Raw genomic sequence first — 22,717 nt, 5'->3', positions numbered from 1 at the left:
ATGTTGCTTTCAAGTTGCTTTCAAGCAGACTATGGAATGGGGTCATAAAAACACTTACCATCATTAGCAATTTCCTCCAACAAACCCATGGCCGAGTCGATGCCACTCTCCCTCCCGTTGTTTGCCGGTCTGTGCCCGTAGATGGCGTCCATTTGGTCGTACCACTTCCACGATTTGCGGTTCGACCCACTCCTGCTGTTATGGTCCTTAATGGCCTTGTAGTCGCTTTTAAGCTTTTTTAACTTATCCCGACACTGCACGTACGACCTGTAGTAACCATGGTCTTCCATCAACTTAGCGACCTCCTTATAAACCTTTTCATTTCGGGTGGCTCCGTCCAGCTCTTTTTGAATTTTATCCTCGGCCACAAGACACAAAAGCGTCTGCACCTCAGCAATGGACCACTGTGAAGACTTACTAGCTGTCATGTTGAAGAAGTTGAAGAAGTGGAAGATATGTTGGCTGCGGCGCTGCTATACGGCTCTGGTTGCCATGTCGCTCTCGTGACTTCGTCACACTCTCTGGCCAATCAGTGGCCGGCCGTCTGCCGACGTCACCTTTTAGCATCGGCTCAGCCACTTGGTACCTAGAGCGAGACGGTACTAGAAAAAGCGGCCACTTCAGGTACCAGGTACCATGTTTTCGCGGTGGAAACGCAAAAAATGCGAGCTGAGTCGAGTCGAGTCGTGTCGAGCTTGTACCATGCAGTGGAAAAGCGGCATATGTCTTCTTTTAGATTTAGTTCTGCCTTCAATAAGCTCTCTTAGCTCAGTGGCTAAACCAGGCATTATTTGGCTACGATGTGACTAGCTCCCGCCAGATTACGTTTGAATTGTATTATAGGTCGGGGTGACGACAAGGGTGAAACAAGCCAATCATAAATGCATTCACAGGCTGAAGGAGGAGCCATCCGGCCTCCTCCATCATATTGACTGGTTGTCAACTTGTCAATCACCTCGCATCACCTCTGTACTTTGATGAGTGACAACCGGTGACTGACAACCTAGACAGACACGCTCACTCAGCAAGCCTGCATTGGCATTGATAAGGAATGAATACACGGTCTGGTAAAATGTCCGATACCAGTGTTCCCAGCGGCGATGCGCAAAATACCGAGATAAACCCAGGTAGGCCTACTGTCGGGAGAAAGAGAAAGAAGTCAACAGCGGGTACTTCCAATAAAAAGAAAACTACACCTGTGGACCATGCTGTTCACATGGACACCAACGGTGACGGTAAGCAAGACTGCGTGTTATCGTTTCATTAAAGATGTTTCATCAGGATAACACGGACTGATCGATTTGTACTACATAAATCAACCAGATTGGTAGGGATGGGAATCGAGAACCGGTTCTTGTTCAGAACCGGTTCCCAGTGAACCAATTCCTTGGAATCGTTAGCATACCTGCTTAACGATTCCGCTTATCGGTTCCAGACTCGGAACTTTGAATCATATTTGAAGTTTGTTTGTTTATTAATATTAATATTCGAATATTTATTAATAATATTTTGACCATTAAATGCCTTCAGCAAGACCTATATGGTATAACGCTCGGCCAAAAGCCGAGCTCCGAGGGTTTGTTTACCAGCGTTGCTACGGTTACCGTATCACACCAAAAACTGGTGTGATTGTATGCATCAAAACTTTAATTCAAGGCTTACTGTATGTTCACACCGCACATAGAAACGTGTCGCACGGCGACACGAGCCAATCAGTGTTCACTCCCTGTGGGTAACGTGGGTGAAGTAACGTAAAACAGCCAATCACCGACCAACCGGCTGGGCCAACAATTCCCTGCGAGTGAAATGCAGCTTGGAGGAGAAAGTGATTGTTGCCGTTTGCGACTCCCGAAGCTCTAAATATAATATTATATGTTATAATATATATAATGCTCATGGCTCAGCTGCTCGTTATTTTATTTTACCTTCACCTTGCTTTTATGATTAGAGCTTTTTTAATTCTCTACCCTATCATTCCAGATACTGCGGAAACTGTAGCTCCAACAGCCTTTTTTCATATCAGGAAGATGCAGCTTAAGCTCTGTGAGGCCAAGAAGAAGCTGCACACAGTCACAGAAAAAATCAGTGACCTGACTAAGAAGAGAGACTCCCTCCGCCAACAAGTTGGTCAAAGTAAGTAGGCCTAACACTTTCTTGGGAAAACATGTTTGCACACCTGACAATGATACTGGGGTGCTTTGTAAAATATATATACAATTGAGTGGAAGAAAGGCCAACATTTCACGGTGACAAGACCATCAGAGCATGAGCGTGTTATTACCCAAACAATACACATGTACAGTTAATACCTGGAAGATAATATCTGTAGCATTGATTGACAGCAGACACATCTGTCCAACGGATGAGATCACGATTTGATGAATTAGTGAAACTGAAAGTCTTAATAAATGTAAATGTTGATAAAAATGTATGTGAGTTAACTTGTTTCATCATAGTTAGTAATGCATTTGGTATTGTATTTGGTATTATGTTGTAGATACAGATGACGGTGGGACAATTGACACATCTTCCTCGGCAAACTCGTCTCCTGGTGCATCTTCTTTCTCTTCATCCTCCAGTCCATCCAACTCCTCTTCATCCTCTTCATCCAGCTCCTCATCCTCAACTGATTCTTCCGATTCAGACAATAAATTGAAGAAAAGACGCAAGAAGAAAAAGAAGCACCACCACCAGAGTCACAAGAAAAGAGACAAGAGGAAGAAAAAAGAGAAGAAAAAAAGGCAACATGGCAAGCAGAGAGGTAAGTGTAAAGAGAGGAAGGCAATAAGGCAGCTCCCCTCATGTGTGTCAGGCATGTAGACATCACAACGTCTGTGTCTGTTTGTCTCTCTCTCTCTGTCCGTCTGTCTCTCTCTCAATTAAATTAAATTCAAAGCGCTTTATTAGCATGACCGTTAAAATAAGTGACATAAGTGACAACACTAAAAAAAGTGTTGCCAAAGCAAATAACAACAATACAGACAATAATAAAAACAAACAAACATAAAAAAAACAAGAAATAAGCAGTGGCGATTTTGGTTTGGAAACTCTGGTGGGGCCCATGCAGGAAAATATTATAACGCAATCCAGAAATACCACATATTACTACCATCACAACAAAAACAGTAGCAAGTGACAGAGGGGACCAAAATTGCAGCTGAATAATGCCATCACTCAAACGCGAATCTGACGACATATATTAGGCTATTATAGCAATAGCACCACCAAATGGCCGCGTTCAAGATCTCACAATATCAAAACTCAAGAAAACAGCAACGTGGCAACATAAAAACACAACGGCGCACACCCTTTACACAGCAATCAATATACAAAGCCACCACTCACAATATAGCCGACCAAAAAAAGAAGAAGTATGGTTGAAGTTGTATTAAGTTTGCAGGCCACCATAGCCTACTGTACAATTAACAATGAATCTAGCCTGATAGAGTGGTTGCCTATTCAGACCTGGATAATCCTGGGTGAAAATTTAAGTAAGTTTGGGCTAAGATGGTAATTACCTGTGCTTTAAGGACAGTGCTGTCTGGTCTCCTTTGTGTGGCTGAGGTGAAACACAAGCATTTTTTTCCGCTTGAACCACTCCTGGTTGAACGATCTATTCTTGTCCTTTCCCTCTTGAATAATGATTAAATCCGTCAGGCGATGTGGTCCCAAACGTTTTATCTCCAACTTCTGTTCAAGTGCTAAATCTCACATGAGATAGATACTCAACACGATTCATCATTTAATGAATGAAACGTCCATTTGTTGTTATTTACTGTAACTGTAACAGTAACTACGTTAGCTAGCTAGCAAGATCTGATCGGCTCTCGCCGTAAACCCCGCCCTTTCTACAAATCAGCCAATGAGAAGAGCTTTGGGGCACTAAACTTCTGGCCCCACCGCCGAAACAGAAGCGGGCGCTGCGCACGCGCTTGCTCGCGCAACAGCACCAGTTTTCTACACTGCAGCAGACAGGGCCATCTCGGCTGGGCCCCACTGAGCGGAACAGACGAGATGGAGCAACGAACTATTTCACACACAACTACTACACTACAACAATTGCGTTCATCAAATTAAAACTGCGGACATGTAATTAATTATTAACAATTAATGTATTATTAACTTATGCTCAATGACATTTTTGAAAAAAAAAAGAAAAGAATAATCGTGCCCTGCACGGCAGCGTTCTCTGGTGGGGCCGTGCCCCACTGGCCCCTAATGCAAAGACGCCACTGGAAATAAGGCTGCTCCCCTCATGTGTGTCAGGCATGTAGACATCACAATGTCTCTCTCTCTCTCTCTCTCTCTCTCTCTCTCTCTCTCTCTCTCTCTCTCTCTCTCTCTCTCTCTCTCTCTCTCTCTCTCTCGTTCATTTTCCAAAATGAACTTCCTGGTGGTTATATTATCTTGGACCCTCCAATAATTGCTCTGTGCCCATGTAATCTTCATTACTTTTTGCAACCACTTTGCATCTATGTGTGTTTCCCTGTGTCGATTCACTACTTCACTACTCCTATGTTTGTTATACTTAACTACATTTCTATCTGTTTCAGCACGTCATCCTGAGGAGGTCATCAAGAGATACAGGGAAGTCCTTAAAGCGTACAAGAAAGGAAGAAAGCTGAGTGTGGCATATCGAAAGGTCGGTGTCAACCGAAACACTGTCGTCGCCAATGCCCCGATCTGTGAGCTGGCTGTTGTGGCCCCGAAGAAATACAAGGAGTTGCTGGTTACTTATACACCACAGCAACGACTGCAGGACTTTGCAAAAAAATGTCTGGAAGTGTTGATTAATGATCCAAACCTTTTGAGGGATGTTGAGCATCAAAAGAAAAAGGAAAAACGGATTCCACTGTCTAAGAAAGCTTAGGTGTTTGTGTCACTGTGGGATGGTGCCCTAGAGCAGTTCGGTTGTAGCTCAGGTCTGGTTCACTTAGTATAGAGGCTCCAAGTTGTGCTCCAAGTTGATATCAATAATGCCAATGGCTTGATTTTGATTTATTTTGTTTTCTGCCATGTTTTCTGCCATATGATGGCTCAGTATGTGTGTTTCTATACATTAAACACAATGTTCAACATTTCATCTGTGGTGTTTCTTTGGTCAAATACAGTACACAGAAAAGCCTATGGGTGGAACAAGGTTGAGGTACAAAAATTAAATATTTTAAATATCACATCAAATTTCTGTACCTTGAACTTGTTCCACCCATTTGCTGTTCTACAAAGTTTCACTGGTATTAGTAGATGGTTAACAAACTATTAACAACTGATCTGTAAAGTGTGAGTTAATATATTAGTTAAGTATTAGTTAATAGCTTATGTATGTTATTGGGACGTTATTCTAAAGTTGCAACTATTCCTCATTTACTAACAGTTAATAAATGAGGAATAGTTGCAACTTTAGAATAACGTCCCAATAACATATATAAACTATTAACTGATACTTAACAAGTCATTAATAACTCATTAATTAACAGTTTACTTATGATCTATTAACTAGTTATAACGGATAGTTATTATAAAGTGTTACCGACCCCTGGGCTGTCCCATCTTGGCTAGCATTAACATGGTGATTACTTCCTATTGATCTCCCCATCATTTCCTTGACATTCTTGATGGTCTGTGTACATAGAGATAAGCGACCTTTGTGCAATAGTGAGAAGATCGCTCAACTCATAAAGGGAACTTATTCCAAATGGATGGAATACGCCTGGATCAGCCACATTTTTTAAATTATCGCTTACCAGAATTTTGTGGGTGTAAAGTTAAAGCGGATTTGTTCCTTCTTTACTATCAATATTATTTATCGTGAAATCAGGAAAAAATATGAAAGCTACGTTAAAAGGTAAAGATTTTATTCACAGTCTTTTATCTCAAACTGATTGCTGCGTAATGCTAATGCTATTAGCGGGCAACGACACAACCGCAGGAAAATAGGTACTGTGCAATGAGCTTAGCGGAGTCTGGGAAACAAATTCATAGTGTGTATATGAGGGTTAAAGTCTGTGTGTCTGTGTTTCTGCCAGTGTTTTCTGTATGGGCGTGTGTGTGTGTGTGTGTGTGTGTGTGTGTGTGTGTGTGTGTGTGTGTGTGTGTGTGTGTGTGTGTGTGTGAGAGTGTGTGCGTGTGCGCGTGCGTGTGTGCGTGCGCGTGTGTGTGTAGAGATGATTACTTCATGGTTTAAACAGGCTGGGTAGTTTGTTTAACTGAGTACTCTGGGAGTTCTGCAGAAACTAACAAGATGTTTTACATAATAATATCTCAGCTCAAACCCAGTGACATACCCTATGCAGATCCTCCCAACTGTCCCCTCTTCATCTCCCAGATTACAAATAAATAAATTGGGAATTTAAACTATTAACGTTGAGGGAAAACAGGGTAAAAATCTGATATATCATTACATCATATTCGATTTTTTATAATACAAATATATATATAGCCTCCCCCTGCAGGTGGCACTTTAGGCGACCTATGCCTAGAAACCCCCTTAATTAGCTTTTAAAGTTTGTTTAAAGATGTATTCTCATTTACCTATAAGTAATTAAAAGATGGATGTTTGGCAAAAGCCAAAAAAAGCAGGTCAGGTTTGGAGAGCGTAACAGAGTGACCCAGGCCTCATGGTTTCCCATGTGCTTTATTTATTTAAATGATGCTGCAGCACAGTACCAGCTCTCAGCTCATGGGAGGTTTCCTACTCCCGCTATAGCAGCAGTGGTGTCTCCTGTTTCCTCTGCAGTGGCTCCCAGCAGCCCTCCACTCCACCGCCTCTGACGTGCTGAATCGGCTCCTCCAAAATGTTTCCATTCCTACAGCCCGTGTGCTGAGGGCATTACTGCGTTTACCCGCTCTCTGTTTCTGTGTTATGTACCGTGGGGTTCTGCTCTGCCAACCGCACCAGCAAAATAATAAAACGCTCCGCTTCTACGGAGCTTTATCTTCTACAGCACGAGCACCGGGGTCCCACGTGGTCCACCGGCTGGGCGCTGGAGTGGAAGCCGGCCTGCAGGAGGGGGAATAGAATGCTTAATGCTCCGGAATGCAGAAAACACACGCCGGGACTGCCAATGTCTGGCCGCGCTCCTAGGCTGCTCCCAGGCTGATCCCTGGCCGCAGTACAGGTTTGATTTAGTTAAACCATAGCACTGGAGTGAAGCGCCTTGACTGGGGAAATAAAGGCCCCTGCTTATTTTGGAGACGCTTTAATAGCAGTTTGTAATTGTTAGGAATAAAGAATGATTCTGGAAACCGAATGGAAATATATGCTGCTGTTGTGACATTTTGCTATGCTTATCATGAAGGCAGTCACTTGGTTTTAGAATTCTTAGTCAGTTGTGCATAGTTAACACACTCTAGACTAATGCCTTGTAAATAACATCTGGATAAACATCTACACAGATGTATCGAGATGCTAAATCGCACAAATGCTTGCTCTGTGTACACGAAGCGTGTTCACAAGGTTAGGTAGCGTGCACACCAAGACCGCCGGCAGAACAGGAAGCCAGACTCACACTATTACCATGTAATGCACAACAGGAAACCAGGAGTTATGGTTCATACAAGTGCAGACGATCAAAGGGAGTGTTTTAACCTTTCCCTAGCAACCTGCTCCTGGTAACGTAGATCCACATGTGGTGTGATCTGAAAAAAAAAGAATTTGATCACTTTAGTGCGAAATGTGTCCAACCAAACAACTACAACTACTTTGGATTGCCCAGTGTGTATTGTAAGCAAACACTTTTATCCAAACTGTGCTGACACTTTGATCCAAAGCGACTTACAACCATTCATTCACAGACACCAACGGCGGAGTCAACCATGCAGGGAGACAGACAGATTTTCAGGAGCAGTCAGGTTAGGTGTCTTGCTCAGTGACACATCGACACGGAGCCAGGGATTGAACCATAAACCTTCCGGTTACCAGTGAACCCGCTCTACCTCCTGATCTACGTAGCCAGTATACATACTATAGCTGCTTTCAGATACACGTGCATGTCCTGATATTCTCCTGATATTCTCGTGATGGGCCGTATGTCTGAATAAATTATCGTGACATTTGTACCCTGGAATTCTCTAGTCTTTTCTCCGGAGGAAATGTAATAACCTTATGTTTGAATGAGGCGTAGAAAGTTGGTATTTCTCACACCCATGAGTGGGCGTGTCGATCACGCTTCGGTCTGCATTTGCATGTCATTGCGTGGCACCCTAAATGATAATCAGCCTGTTGCCTTTTGTTCGCTGAGTGGTTATACAATATAAAATATATTGCAGCTGCACGCATATATCGAAAATGTTTTTTTCATTACAATTTTCTACAACAGTTGGCTGAACATTATAGGGTCATGGCCTTCCCAGATCCTTCCTGCTGTTGATCCAGGTTAAACAGCAGAAACGCTCTCTTTCTCCATAACACAGTCGTTCGCGACACGTTTCTTCTTCGTCGTTTCTTCTATTTGTCTCTAACGCCGGGATTTCACCGGACGCGTTACGGCTGTGGCACGGCTGCGCCGCGGAACGGCTGCGACATTTGCCCTGCGTGCATTTCCACCGGGCGTGTTACGGCAGCGCAGCGGCAGCCGCAATAACGCGAGAGCACGCGATAATCCTAAACCTAATGTGCCCACTTCCACTCCCAAAACTACTGCAATTAAATGCCACGCTTTGTCCTTCCGGCCATTGTCCTTATAAAAAGGATGATTTGGTACATAAATGACTTCATGTTGCTGAACTTCGACAATGAGTCTCTCGTCGTCCATGTTGCCGACCCTCTGAGACCCTTTGATTGATTGACTGCTGACCTGGTGCCACCGGTCATGACGTAATAATGTTAATGTGAAGTTGTGATAGGCTACATGAGCTGAGTATTGTGTTTTATTTTGAAAATTGACCGGATGCTCTATGGCTTCTACTTTTTCACTTCCTGCCCGGCTCGGCAGATTGACGCGGTTCAGCAACGGCTTGCGTCAAAAATAGAAATGCTACGGAATGATAGCGCTGCGGCGCGGCGAGCCGCTCCTGGGACACTGCTGAGACGTTTCCGCAGCGCGCCCGGTGGAAATGGTCTCATTGATTAGAGTGGAAGCTAACTGCTGTGGTGACCGCGGCCAAGACATGCCGCAGCCGTAACGCGGCCGTAACGCGTCCGGTGGAATCGGGCCGTTAGTCATGCTCCAATCTTTCATCGATGCTTCGGATGTTGTGGATGTGATGGAATATATGATGCGTCGTTGAAGCAACATTTAAGATGATCGCGATGAGTTCTGCCCGTTTTGCCTCCATCTTTGGTCAAACCAAAACCAACTACAGGAACAGCGGCCACACTTATCTAGCCTCTTGCAAGCCCAACCCCCTAAACCACCCGGAGATTCTACCAATGTCTGAACGACACCGATGTCGAAGTCTGAATCACCCCCAGGGTCTAATCTCCTGATGTAAAAATGCTGAAAGGACATGCTTATATTCCCTTTCTGGGGAGCTGTCAAAGCAAGAAAATGCAATGTGTCAATCATGTACCATTATTACCATCAATTCTGCAATAAATACTCAAACAATGGGTGGAGGCCGGCTGATGACATGATGCCACATATTAATAAAGCGACAGCTAATGTTAGGACTCTTTCAGTACTCTGCTAGTCTTCTATTTAGCTTGCTTCTGGCCCGCCTATATCAGATACACTAATGTGATTGGTTAATGTTCGTATCCAGGGAATCGGGGAATGATTATATTGCTCATTCCCTGAGTGACTCACTGCGAAAATTCTAATTGTGCTCTTGCAAGAACTCTGGATTTCCAGGGTAGTGCTCTGCAACATTGGTGGCTGAAACCAAAAAGAAAGGAAGGAAGGGAGAAAGCGAGACAGAAGGAGAGACAGAGAGAACACTATAAAGAAAGACTGAAAGAGAGGTAGAAAGAAAGACAGAAAATTAGGAGAACATCCTAGCCCTAGGTCTGTCCTGAAATGGGCTTTCTCTGGTCAACCCTTTAATGGAGTTCGCTCACCTATTGGTTCTATTGGTTAGCTGGGTGGGCAAACCTTCCAAGATCGGGGAACCACGGCAACTCAATGGAATATGATCCGAATTCTACCTGGATGGGGAAATGGAATTCAGAATTAAAAATAAAACATTGAAAGGATAGAAGGCTTACTCAACCCACCAATATGGTCCAAGGTGATGAGAGGTTTGCTGACAGAGCAGATCCTCAACCACTTCATCACCTTCTGATTTATTTATTTCTGCATTCAAATTTGCAGACACACACACACACACACACACACACGTCTATGTGTGTGGGCTTGTATTCGTGCCTGTGTGTGTGTGTGTGTGTGTGTGTGTGTGTGTGTGGGTGGATATGTGTGTGTATGTGTGTGTTTGCTTAAGTTTGTTTGTGTGTGTGTGTGTGTGTGTGTGTGCGGCTGTTTCTGTGGCTGTGTCTGTTTGTGTGTGCATGTGTGTGTGTGTGTGTGTGTGTGCGCGCGCGCGCGTGCGTGCGTGTGCGTGTGTGTGTGTGTGTCAGCTGCAGACCTATTCCCTGTGACCTGGGCTGGTCCAAGGACGCACCTAGCCGCCAATCAATAAATTAATTCCAGTCAGAAATGCTCTCTCCTCATCCTCAGCCCTAGCAGCTTAATCGATACACACTTATTCTTCTGTCAGTTGACGTGCTATCTACACACATCCACGTACACGCAAGCTCATTTAATGAGCCGTGTGATCTTTGATACGACCTTCCCTGCTATTACCTCCCTGAAACTTTCCCTTAAAACAACATACCTTTTCTCACCCTTTCTCACCACGTATTCAAGTGGAATTGATTATTCTCATTCCTTTTCATTTCATTTACATTATATCTGCCGTATCCCAGGTGAGCCAGTGGATTCATGGATTTAATGAAAACACATATGATTACACTCTTCATCCTATTCATAATGTTACGTATTTTAAGAACATAAGCTGCCTCCACATAGCCTCTAGGAAGCAGATTCAAACACACAAGCTGTATTACCCTCACAGAACCACTAGGAAGCAGGACCAAACATATAAGCCGTAAATACTATACATAGCCACAAGGGGAGCAGGACCTTACTGAAGGCTGCAATAGCTGCTCCATCCACAGAAGGCAGCACCTCAGACAAGTGAGGAAGCCGAGGCTAATACGTCACCCCGGCTCCGCCCACTGCTGTGGGCCGCGTGGATTTGAAACAAAACAGACAACAGAGCCAGTATACAAACCAGAATCTCTCGGCAGCCATACTTCAGGGTTAATATAGCTTTGGTCAGCTGGGAGACGCTCAGCACGTGTAAGACACGCTTCCTCTCCTTTTGCTCCATAGTTACCATACCGAAATACTTTAACAAATAAAGTCAGTTATAAGCGATCATGGATTGGAATACTTTCTTGGAAGAATGCTGCAAATTTGGTGACCCTGTACGTTCTGTGGGAACCCGCTTCCCTGTGGGACAGATTCCCGGAATAAATCACTTAGTCGCGGAGGGGTGAAGCCGTACTCGGCATTTAATGAGTAACACAAAGGAAAATAACTCATGTAACACGACTATAGGGTCTCCGTGAGCCTCTACGTAGCGCGCTGGTTCGGCCGTCCTCTCCAGGTCGCTGTCGCTCGTGTTCTCCCCCCGTTTCCAGCACGCCGGCTCCTTATACCGTGGCTTCCTGGTCTCGTCCTCCCGGCCAGCTGTTCGCCCTCTCGTTCGTTAGTGACATCTGCGGGAGGCTCTTTGTCGCCGATTAGTGGATGGCGACGGTATATGCCGTCTAACACAAACGCAGTTTAAGGGGCGGGATGCCACACTCCCCCACCGTTTGCTCAGGCCTCCGGTAGACGGGGAACCCACCCAGGCAAGCGTCCCGTCGTGACAAGGCGTCGGCGTTGGCGTGCTCTCGGCCCGGTCGGTTGTCCACCTTGAACCTAAAGTCCTGTAGTGCCAGGAACCATCGTGTCACTCGGGCGTTCGTGTTTTTGGCGCCTGCCATCCACTTCAGTGGCGCGTGGTCGGTGACCAGAGTGAACTCCCGCCCCAGGAGGTAGTACCTCAGCTTGTCGAGGCTCTATTTAATGGCCAGGGCTTCCTTTTCTACCGTCGAGTAGTTTAGCTCGTTCGGCAGTAGTTTCCGGCTGATGTACATGACGGGGTGCTCTTCTCCCGCCCGGACCTGGGACAGGACTCCCCCCAACCCGACCTCCGAGGCGTCGGTGTGCACTAACAGAGGGGAAGCAAAGTCAGGGGTTATGAGTAGCGGCTCCGCGCATAAGGCTTCGCGGAGCGTCTCAAAGGCCTGGCCAGCAGCCTCGGACCAGGTGATTTGATCCAGCAGGGCCTTCCGGGTCAGGTCGTTCAGGGGGCTGGCCAGAATGGCGAACCCGGGTATAAATCGCTGGTAATACCCAACCAGCCCTGGAAACGACTTCACCTGTTTCTTGGTGCGAGGTTGGGGCCAGTCCCTGATGGCGGCCACCTTGCTCTCCTGGGGTCGGATGATCCCCCGCCCCACCTGGTACCCCAGGTACGCCGTCTCCTCCTGTCCGTGGTGGAGAATGCAGGCATCCGGCGGTAGCTGACGTATGGAATGGTCTATAATTACTAGAGCTGTCAAGCGATTAAAATATTTAATCGTGATTAATCGCATTAATGTCATAGTTAACTCTAATTAATCGCGATTAATCGCAAACTCTTTTTCTATACTAAATATCCCTTGATTTTTTTGTCCCATAATTCTTCTCATTTTAATTCTCTTATCAACATGGTGAAGTGCATCGGCTTGCCTTGTGCAAATGATTTTTTATTGATAACAACATTGGCATATACACTGATCAAAACAGGACGATACAAAAAAAGAGCCTATAGTGCAATTAAACGACTGCTTTGAACAAATGTCATTTGAACATAGCAGTCAGGCTACTGCTTCTTTGTTTTGAGCCAAAGAAAAAAAAAAAAAAAGTTTTTTTTTTTTTTTGTTATAAAATAATTGCGTTAATCGCGCGAAAAAAAATTTAACGCCGTTAAATTTGGTTTGCGTTAACGCCGTTAATAACGCGTTTAACTGACAGCTCTAATAATTACCCTATCTGTTGCCATGGCGGCGGCGCGCATAGTTCGCGACGCCCTGTGTCTCACCGGATTTTGCAAAGTAGTGTTAATTTACTTGTTTTTTGTAAGCCTTTTCGCTAAAAACTGTTTAGCGTATGCATCGTATAGCCGACAGGAACTTTTGGACATCGGTTCCTGCAATTCCGTCAACTTTACGGACGCATTCGGTCTCATCTCGGAAATAGCCAGGACAGCGGAGCCAACTATCAAACGGATCCGGAGCACCAACGGACAGCGGCGGCGTCACAGATGTAAACAGAGAGGGTCGCGCGGAGGTCTGAATGCCAGGCTAAAGCTAGCGCCTCACAGACCGTCGCTTCCCAGCATCTTTCTCCCCAATGTCCGATCCCTGGCTAACAAAATGGATGAACTGCGACTGAGGATCACCACCAACAAATGGATTATGGACAGCAACATCATGATTTTCACAGAAACCTGGCTCAACAGCAACGTTCCGGATAGCGCCATCGATCTAGCAGAACGCTACACTCTCCGTGCAGACAGAACGAAGGAGTCCGGTAAGACTAGAGGTGGGGGTCTGTGTATTTATGTTAACAAAGCTTGGTGCACGGACACTACCACCACGAAAGTCACTGCTCGGATAACATAGAATATCTAATGCTGAAATGCGGACCTTTCTATCTGCCCAGAGAGTTTACATCCACCATTGTGACTGCAGCCTACATTCCCCCGGACGCTAATGCTGCATTTGCAATGAAAGAACTGCACAATGCAATCAGTAAACAACAGACTCTGACCCCCGAGGCAGCCTTTATTGTTGCGGGTGACTTCAACCACTCCAACCTAAAGTCTGTACTCCCCCAATTCCGCCAACATGTCTCCTGCCCCACTAGAGGAGACAAGACATAAGACCATGTATACACAAACATAGCTGATGCTTACAAAGCCGTCCCCCTCCCCCACCTTGGTCAATCTGACCACCTCTCTTTGTTCCTACTGCCTAAGTACTCCCCACTCATCAGACGGGTGAAACCCACAGTTAGGACAGTCAAGGTTTGGCCAGAGGGAGCAGACTCTGCACTTCAGCAGCGGTTTGGTAGCACTGTCTGGAGGGATTTTGCCACTCAGGCCACCATCGACTCCCACACGGATATTGATATATACGCATCCTCTGTTCTGAAACGTATGAACTCTGAAATCAACAGTGTCACCACCCTCAAACGGATTACCATGTTCCCTAACCAGAAGACATGGATGAACAGAGAGGTCCGACTCCTATTGAAGGCACGCGACATCGCCTTCAGTTCAGGTGATGCTCGGGCCTATAGCTCATCCAGGGCTAACCTGAAGAGGGGCATCAAAGCGGCCAGGCACTGCTACAAGCTGAGGATCGAGGAGCACTTTAAGAGCAACTCTGACACCCGACGCATGTGGCAGGGCATCCAGGCCATTACGGATTACAAACCGGCCAACATCTCCCCCCCATCCAGTGACGCCACCCTTCCTGATGAGCTTAACCACTTTTATGGACGCTTTGATAGGGAAAACAGGGAGGTGGCCATCAAGGCTGTGCTCCCTGCAGACCACCAGCCCCTCACTCTCCCCCCCATTGACGTGTGTGCAGCACTGAGCAGGACTAATGCACGGAAGGCTGCTGGGCCTGATGGTATCCCCGGATGGGTTCTCAGGGCCTGTGCTGTGCAGCTGACTGAGGTCTTGACTGACATTTTCAACCTGTCACTAGCCCAAGCAGTTGTCCCCGTTTGCCTCAAAACCTCCTCCATCGTGCCGGTGCCAAAACACTCCACTGCAGCGAGCCTGAATGACTTCCGCCCAGTTGCACTTACCCCCATCATCTCAAAGTGCTTCGAGAGGCTAGTCCTGGCTCACCTCAAAACCTGCCTGCCACCCACACTGGACCCTTTCCAATTCGCCTACCGCCAGAACAGGAGCACAGAGGATGCCATCTCCACGGCACTCCACTCCGCCCTCTCCCACCTTGACAACAGCAACACCTATGTCAGAATGCTGTTTATTGACTTCAGCTCAGCGTTCAACACCATCATCCCCTCCAAACTGATCACCAAGCTTACTGAGCTGGGCATCAACACCTCCCTCTGCACCTGGATACAGGACTTCCTAACCAACAGACCACAGTCTGTCAGGTTGGATGAACACACTTCCTCAACCCTCACCCTGAACACTGGCGTTCCACAGGGCTGTGTGCTGAGCCCCCTCCTCTACTCCCTCTTCACCTACGACTGCACAACTATACATGGTTCCAATACGATTGTCAAGTTTGCAGACGACACTACGGTGATTGGTCTCATCAGCAACAACGATGAGACGGCCTATAGGGAGGAGGTCCAACACCTAACTGCATGGTGCGCCAACAACAACCTGGCTCTCAACACTAAGAAGACGAAAGAGCTCATCGTGGACTTCAGGAAGTCTAGAGGTGGCACACACACCCCCATCCGTATCAACGGGACTGAGGTTGAGCATGTCACCAGCTATAGGTTCCTAGGTGTCCACATCTCAGAGGACCTCTCTTGGACCCTCAACACCTCTAAGCTGATCAAGAAGGCTCACCAGCGTCTCTTCTTCTTGAGGAAATTAAAAAAGGCCCATCTGTCTCCTCAGATCCTGGTGAACTTCTACCGCATCATTGAGAGCATCCTTACCAACTGTGTCAAAGTATGGTATGGCAACTGCTCTGTCTCTGACCGGAAAGCCCTGCAGAGGGTGGTGAAAACTGCGCAACGCATCATCGGTTCCTCACTCCCCTCCATCGAGGCTGTCCAGCACATGCGATGCCTGCGAAAGGCGCCTGGCATCTGCAAGGACTGTTCTCACCCCAACCACAGACTGTTCACCCTCCTCCCCTCTGGGAGGCGCTACAGGTCTCTCCGGACCCGGACTAGCAGGTTTAGGGGAAGCTTTTTCCCTGCGGCTGTCACCCTCCTAAACTCTACCCCCCCCCCCCCCCCCCCCCCCGCGGCCATTCATTGCACTAATCCATGCTAGTTGACTGAACAATTATCCCTCTACTTGAATTTACATATCCCCTGTATCAACACCCATAATACTCTATTTTATTATACTATATTTATGTTTATTTATATTTATATCCATGCTAGTTGACTGAACAATTACTGCACTTATTGTAACTCTATGCTGCTCTGATAATTCTCTGATAATTCATGTACAAACTGCACTTTACTGCTCCTTTGCACTTGGTCACAAAACCTAATTTCGTTGTACTCTGCACAATGACAGTAAAGTGAATCCAATCCAATCTATAGGGCTGGGTCCTTCTCCGGAGGTTAGCCACCTATTCACCAACCGACCGAGTTGTGCAATCTGCGACCGCACCACGCCCCGGGCGTCGAAACCCCAGTCGTGGATCCGTTGCGCACGGGCCGCGAGGTTATGCCCGTAGTACGCGAGGATTGCCTGTTTGAGGGCGGGGTACTGCCTGGCGGCCTCCGCTGGCAGATCTTGGCTCGCCTGCTGGGCAGGACCGGTGAGAAACGGGGCCACGATGTGGGCCCACTGCTCCACTGGCCAGTTCTCCCTCTGGGTGGTCCGCTCAAAGGTCTCGAGGTACGCCTCCACGTCATCGTCGGGCCCGAGCTTGGTGAGTCGGCTGGTCGGGCCGGAGGTCGGGGCGTCTCGGACTGCGTGTTGTGTGAGCCGTAACACAGCTTTGCGGAGCAGGGCGAAGTTCTCCGCCGTCTCCCGCTGCGTGGCCGCGGCGGCCGCCGCGGCCCCATCCGGGTTCTGCATGCCGGTTGGGTAGTTCGTCTTACCGGGGGTTCGTCGTGGGTTCTTCCTAGGCTTGTATTCTCCACCATATGTGGGAACCCGCTTCCCCGTGGGACATATTCCCGGATTAAATCACTTAGTCGCAGAGGGGTGAAGCCGTACTCGGCATTTAATGAGTAACACAAAGGAAAATAACTCATGTAACACGACTATAGGGTCTCCGTGAGCCTCTACGTAGCGCGCTGGTTCGGCCGTCCTCTCCAGGTCGCTGTCGCTCGTGTTCTCCCCCCGTTTCCAGCACGCCGGCTCCTTATACCGTGGCTTCCTGGTCTCGTCCTCCCGGCCAGCTGTTCGCAGTCTCGTTCGTTAGTGACATCTGCGGGAGGCTCTTTGTCGCCGATTAGTGGATGGCGGCGGTATATGCCGTCCAACACAAACCCTCGGGCCCGTCCGGGCCGAGGTTTAAGGGGCGGGATGCCACAGTTCTTGGAAAGTACCAGGACCGGAACTCGCGGAAACGCGCGGCCACCGAGACGAAAAAACAAGCTCTTTGCAGGCCACACACGTATTCGGTAAGCAGAACCCATTATCTTAAAGATTGAATCTGCAATAGAATTAGTTATAAGAACATTTAGGTGAAGAGCTTGTTGTGCCTCCGTCTGGTCGCGGAGCTCCGTGGTTTCGGGCCCCGGGTTAAAATCATAACAGCCGCTTAGTCAGACGGCCGCGGACAACGCTAACAGATTTAATTCAATAATTATATTCAAGGAGCAAAGGGCCCATAAAAAAGTGTGTTTTTATGGGACTACATATAAAATATCCACTCCCGTCTAGATCTAATGTTTGTACCGCGTTGGAGACGTATTACATGCGGTTTGATTGTTGCACGGTGTAGGAATCTTAGTACACACTGTGGTGTTATAGCGGTTTTAATTGTTAGATAGTGGTTACGTTTTCCACCTTTCAATTATTGCGCTTTGATTGTTGAATAGTGATTGTTGCACGGTGTAGGAATCGTAGTACACACTGTGGTGTTATAGCGGTTTTAATTGTTAGATAGTGGTTACGTTTTCCACCTTTCAATTATTGCGCTTTGATTGTTAAATAGTGATTGTTGCACGGTGTGGAATTGAAGTACACACTGTGGTGTTATAGCGGTTTTAATTGTTAGATAGTGGTTAAGTTTCCACCGTTAAATTATTGCACTTTGATTGTTGAATAGTGAAAGTACTGGAGTATAGTGGAGTAAAAACTAGAGCTGTCAGTTAAACGCGTTATTAACGGCGTTAACGCAAACCAATTTTAACGGCGTTAAAAAAATTATCGCGCGATTGACGCCATTGTTTTATTTAAAAAAAAAATATATATTTTTTTTCTTTGGCTCAAAACATAGAAGCAGTAGCCTGACTGCTATGTTCAAATGACATTTGTTCAAAGCAGTCGTTTAATTGCACTATAGGCTCTTTTTTTGTATCGTCCTGTTTTGATCAGTATATGCCAATGCATTTGCACAAGGCAAGCCGATGCACTTCACCATGTTGATAAGATAATTAAAATGAGAAGAATTATGGGACAAAAAAATCAAGGGATATTTAGCTTAGAAAAATAATTTGCGATTAAATGCGATTAATCGTGAGTTAACTATGACATTAATGCGATTAATCACGATTAAATATTTTAATCGCTTGACAGCTCTAGTAAAAACACTAAAGTGTTTTTTATAACCGACCATAAACGTTGATCGCCTTTACGGAGCGGTGCGAACTGGTCAGGTATTCAATTTACTCTGTAGCTCGGTTGCATATTCTACCGGTGGCTTGGGCTTTGTTTGCCCTGGAGTTCGGATGGGATTGGTTCCTCCCGGCACGGTTCATGTGAAAACCACATTGTGCAATTTTGTATAGAGTAATAACCCATCCGTAGAGGCAGCCTTGCGCAGTTTTAACCCAACTGCTTTGCATGCTTCACTAACCCGCCGTGGAAACAAACTTGCCGGCATCTCATACTTCCTACAGGGATCCAATACCGGGCGTTTGACCAAATAATATCTCTGTCGATTTGCGACACAATTTGTTTGATACACGAACATTGGGTGAGGCACGTGGTTTCGGTGTTTAAAGGGACGGCGCGTCTTGATGGTAAGGCGATAGTCGCCATCTTTTTATCTGGAACAACTGCAACAGGATACCCAAAGCGGGTGTTGCTCTTTCTCTCCCCCTCGCCCACCCCCTAAAACTCCTTTGATATCCCACGTCCCTTTATCCCTGTCTCCACAGATCCTGTCGTAAACCCCTCCCGTTCCTCACCTTTACATCTTCGGCTCGACTGGTCCTATCGTGACATCACCATCCCCCTCCCCACCCTTTCATCCCTGTCTCCATGGATCCTGTCGTAAACCCCCCCCCCCCCCCCCCTTCTTACCCTTTTCATCTCTCTCCGCAAGCGATTTGTGATTTCCAAAACCGTCATATTCTGAGTACTTCGTAGCCCCTGTGCCGAAACCCCCTCCCCCACCTCAACGCCTCCCCCTGCTGGCCAACGCCGGCATCTGCCTCTACGCCTCCCCCTGCTGGCCAACGCCGGTGCCTACCCTGATCTAACTCTACAAGTCTCTCTCTCTTGCTCCTCTTTCTTCCTCTCTTCCTCTTTCTCTCTCTTTCTCTCTTTCTCTCTGTCTGTCTGCCTGTCTGTCTAAAGATAGGTCCTCCCTACCCCCTCCCTCATGAATACACCGTCCCCTCTGCGTTTCAAAGCCTCCACTTTGTCCCGTCCCCCCCCCCACACAGCGGCTTGGTCTACCATGCCCCACTCTTGAGTTGTTTTGAGTACTCATCGTTAACGATTGTTCTTGGTAATGGGTGCGAGGTGAAGTCCTCCACTATCGGTCTCTGTGTAGATCGATTGTTCTTGGTAATGGGTGCGAGGTGAAGTCCTCAACTATCGGTCTCAGTGTAGATCGGGCCACAATAGAATATTAACGAGAGTTCCAATCCTTACTATCTTTCACTTATCCCATTCTTCTGAACTTTCCTGAGGCCGGCACGGTCTGTGTTCCTAAGCAGTAGCTCCATAGCGGACGTTCGAAGTAAATACCATCTTATCTGCCGGTATTCTGTTGGTCAGTCTGTTGGTATTTTGTTATTAAAGACGATGAATTATTAATGGACGAGTCCCTCCTGACCCCCTACGCTCGTAAATTCCCCACCACCCCCCCTCCAGGCCCAGTCTAACACCCCCTCCCCTCACTGGCCTTCCATCTCTCTCTCTCTCTCCAACCCAGTCTCTCTCCACTTCTCCTCCTCCACTATCTTAATGAACCCCCCCACCACCACTCTTCCTTCCGCCAAACCCTCCTAGCAAACCCCCCCCCCACCCTTCCCCTGAAACATCTCTCTCTCTGTCGCTATTTTTACCAACGATAACTTCTATTTTTTAGTTCCCCTTATCATCAAAGGATCTCATAGGGCTATCTGTGTACATATAAATGTACACACAGCGCAGAGACAGAGTGTACTGAGAACACAAATTGCGGTTAAGTGGTAGCCTTATGCCATAAGGTACCACAGATTTCAGCCGGACAGATAGAACTCAGAGAAGTTTCTTTTATCGGCTGATACGTATGTAGTTTGCCCCGCCGCCATATTTGTAGATCTTGGTAGTGAATCCAACACCCCCCTCTCCCCTCCCACCAATCCCCCTTCGTGAATCTCCTCCTCCTCTCTTAATGACCTCCCCATCACCACTCTTCCTCCCGCCAAACCCTCCTCGTAAACCCCCACCTCTCCCACGACACATCTCTCTCTCTGTGGCTGTTTTTACATACGATAACTTCTGTTGCAGTTCCCCTTTTCATCCGAGAATCTCATAGGGCTATCTGTGTATACATAAATGTACAGACAGCGCAGAGACAGAGTGTACTGAGAGCGCAAATTGCGGTTAAATGGTAGCCTTATGCCATAAGGTACCCAAATTTCAGCAGGACAGATAGAACTCAGAGAAGTTTATTTTATCGGCTGATACGTATGTAGTTTGCCCCGCCGCCATATTTGTAGTTAAACGATCCATAAATGTTTGCATTTGTACTAAATTTGTTCTCTTTTCTCTTCAGGCCTTTGCAGCCCGGCATTCATCATTTTAATTGTTTACATCACTACAAATATTCTCTTTTCTCTTCAGGAAGTGGCAACACAAATACTCCAGTTGCCCAACACTCATCATTTTACTTCTGTGCATTGATCTTAATACTCTCTCTTTAAGATTCTCGCAGTATAAGCAGGAACGAATGCCTAACACTCAGTCATTATGTTTTTCCAGGTTGCTGGGCCCTTCTGTCTATTTTCATGCGTTCTGTGTAGCAAGACAGGAGTGCAATATACACTGGTTGTGTCATGGACATTGATATTGGAGAACCAGGATGGTTCAAATAGACACGGGGTTCAACTGCTAAAATAATATGTCTAATTAAAAAATGGTGCACATGGTTTTAACCGGTACACAAGGAGGGAGTTAGCTAAACTGCTGTAGTTCAATTACATATTTTTTTTGTGCGAATATTAAGTCTACATGGGTAAAATTCTGCACTAATCAGCTGAGTGTGTAAGAACTCCTGGCCACTCAGCGGACTTCTCTGCGGACCTTTTAGAAAATGAAGGGCCCCGCATGGAGAATTCCCATCTGAATCCTCAGATTATTGAATAATATGCTTATTTTATGGTCTGTTGATGCATGTTATGATGCATCTTCGTTCGTACTTTTCTTACAAATGTGTATATAAAGATAAAAGATAAAATGAAAATAAAAATAAGTAAAAGTTTAAAATAAAAACAAATGGAGGATACATATACCATGTGTGAACTTCCTCTCGTGTGTGTCAGCCACCAACATAATGGAGGTTACTCGACTGTTACATACACGAGGGGATATTGAAAGCATACCACATATAAAACTATAAGATAATTAGAAAATAGTTCATTATAATTGACTTACAATAACATTTGTTTCAACCGATAACTTCAGAATTTTTCTTTTAAGTTCAGTTTTTGTTTTGTTTATAGAATATCATGTGCATAATTGTAGTAGGTTTTGATGACTCTTTATTCTGCCTAGTTTAGACGGTTTTGATTGACCTAGCTCAAGATTCACCAGGTGTCAGACGTAGGATTGTGGCACTCCTTGGAAGCCCCCGAGCCACGCGTCAACTGACTAATCGTTCCTGCGGGTTCTTGAGTGGTGACGGTGAAGCTCATGGGGAGGCTCAGGGAGAGTTGGCAATCACGGGCTCACACGGGAAGAATCGAGTAAGTCAGGATCAGAAAGTTGAATTAATACTGTATATCGATTTGATGTTGACCAACAAAAAACTAGATAATTATAATAATAAAACTGTTCATGTAATGGTATAGTTAGGTCTGGGACCTGCGTAGCTAAAAAAACTGCTTTGGAAATAGTAATGGACGTGTCCGGGACATGTATAGCTATAAATAAGTAAAGATAAAACTGGGTTTTACTTTACTTCACTTTGCTAAGACATATGCACGTTCAATGTGGTATGCAAAAGGTATCACAATAGGATGTTGTGCAGAGAATAAGGCGTATGCAAGTTTGATGTGGTATGCGATGTACATAGGAGTGAATCAAAGTGGACAACATCAAATGCGAACAATAGGTAGAATAAATGAAGATCAGGTCATCCAATATACATAGTTAGTGTAGTACAATCGGGTAGTATAATGAAGGTAACTGTTATTATGAGATACGGTTAACACAGAAGTGATATTGAACATGCAAATTTTAACATTGCTATTTCCCTTTTACATCTTTTTTATTATTTTTATTTTTTATGAATCTTTTCATTTGTGAGACAGGTAACATACAGACATGTCCC

This window comes from Gadus morhua, chromosome 19, assembly GCF_902167405.1.
Source record: "Gadus morhua chromosome 19, gadMor3.0, whole genome shotgun sequence".
Taxonomy (NCBI): Eukaryota; Metazoa; Chordata; class Actinopteri; order Gadiformes; family Gadidae; genus Gadus; species Gadus morhua.
Note: the sequence above shows the minus strand (reverse complement) of the source record.